Source organism: Pan paniscus, chromosome 6 (genome assembly GCF_029289425.2).
Source record: "Pan paniscus chromosome 6, NHGRI_mPanPan1-v2.0_pri, whole genome shotgun sequence".
In the NCBI taxonomy this organism is placed as follows: Eukaryota; Metazoa; Chordata; class Mammalia; order Primates; family Hominidae; genus Pan; species Pan paniscus.
In genome coordinates, this window is record NC_073255.2 from 97766329 (window position 1) to 97768151 (window position 1823).

The 1823-nt window shown below is 36.3% G+C and overlaps 1 non-coding gene across 1 annotated transcript; it reads right to left on the minus strand.

The window, feature by feature from the left end:
• Window positions 1-929: 929 nt before the first annotated feature.
• LOC112440519 (U6 spliceosomal RNA) lies at window positions 930-1032 on the minus strand. Its single transcript, XR_003028560.1, has one exon. It is a non-coding gene; the product is annotated as a U6 spliceosomal RNA (small nuclear RNA).
• Between the last annotated feature and the right edge of the window lie 791 nt (window positions 1033-1823).

Consider the following 1823-nt stretch of genomic DNA (forward strand, 5'->3'; position numbering starts at 1 on the left):
AATATATAACACTCCTAAAAGGAAAAATAAAGCAGAAAAGAATATTTCTCTTGCCATTGAAGTCAAATTAGCCCTGATAGTTGAAGGCCAAGGTTGGTAGTTCCAAGTTACCTTAGGATAATGAAGTTTCTATGGATCACAATCTTTCCACACCTTGTCCAAAATACCGTAAAGATTTAAAGAACAGTTAACTTAAAACATCAATAACTTACATTTGCCACATAGAGAACAGAAGGTATACATTCCAATTTATGGGTAAAAGAAGGAATAAGCAACTAAGACTACAAGAGCCCACACTTGCATGTGAGTCTGGAGGGAGCTGTACGATGTGTGAGTAGTGGGCAACAGTGGTGAAACCCAGGAAACATTATCAAGAGTTCACCTCCAGAAATAGAGAACCACACCCTGAGTAGAAACTAGCGACACCATTGTTGGGCTTAGAAGACTACATAGCACAGTCAACAGGAAGATAAAGAAGGGGCTTGAAAAGGCAGTCTTGGTAAAGTATCTTTGAAGAGAGTTACGAATTGGGATGACTTGCTGCTGGTTTGGGTAGTTTTAAGCTTGTCTCTGGGGAAGCCTGGAAGTCAAATACTGATCTTTGAACAAGAAAGAAATGAAATAAACTAGCTGTCTATGTATAATGTGCAGCATGAAGTCTGAAATTCCCCTGGAGACATGCTGTACTAGCTTGTTATCTGTACTGCTTAGTGAAAATGTATAGATTGACAGTTATACATGATTTAATAAGTCATAAAGCCTAGGTTTTATCTAAGTGATAGGTGTGGTGTAAAAGACTACTTAGCAAATTTGTACCTTGGCATTAGTGAAGCTAATTAACTCACAGATGAAATCAGGTATCTTTTTTGAAAAAAATGATGCCTAATAGTTGCATATATTTTGGGGGTACTGTGATATTTTGAAACCTGAAAAATTTGGAATGCTTCATAAATTTTCATGTCATTCTTGTGTAGAAGCCATGCTAATCTTCTCTGTATCATTCCAGTTCTAGTATGTGCTGTCGAAGCAAGTACAAAACCAAAATATCTTGTATTTACCTTGGTGGCTCATAAACCAAAGATGAACCACATCCTATGTGAGTGAGATAGGACCCTACAGGGCTGCACTGATAAGTTATGTGCCTCTACGAATGTCTGCACTTTCTCTCTGTGGCTGTAACATATCTTTTACCTTTATAAAGCTTTACAAAACTATGTCCTGTGGGGTCCCGTGAGGACTTTCAATTATCTGGTAGTGTGTGACTTCTGTAGCAGCAGTTGCATTTGGAGTCAGCAGCTGGTTTTAAATAGAGGAAAAGAAGCAGTTGATGACAAACAGCCTACTGGAACAGAATATAACATGAAAATAAAATCAAACTGCACCTCCACTAAATAATGATTTCATACATTTAAAAACCACCATTTCCTGTTGCTACAGAAGCAGAATCCTTGATATGAGAACTCAGAAAAGCCACCTGCTACCCACCAGCCACATAAAAGAAATATTTTCCTAGTCATTACTCTAGGAGAATGAAATATGGATAAGAAAAATAAAATCATGGCATTCATGAAAAACTGAAGATGAGGATCAAAACAGGTTCACAAATGAAAGCACATTAAGTGACACAGACAAAACCTGCTGAGAAGTAAGATTCTTGCCAGAATTTAAAATATAACAAAATAAGACATTGAAGATGTGAAAGAACATTTAAAAACAGAAATTACAAACTTTAAGAAGAGACAGGTAATCGATGTTAAATGGGAAAGAACAAAGCTTGGGAAAGAAAAAAAATCAAAATTAACTTGTAAATTAAGATTAAACAT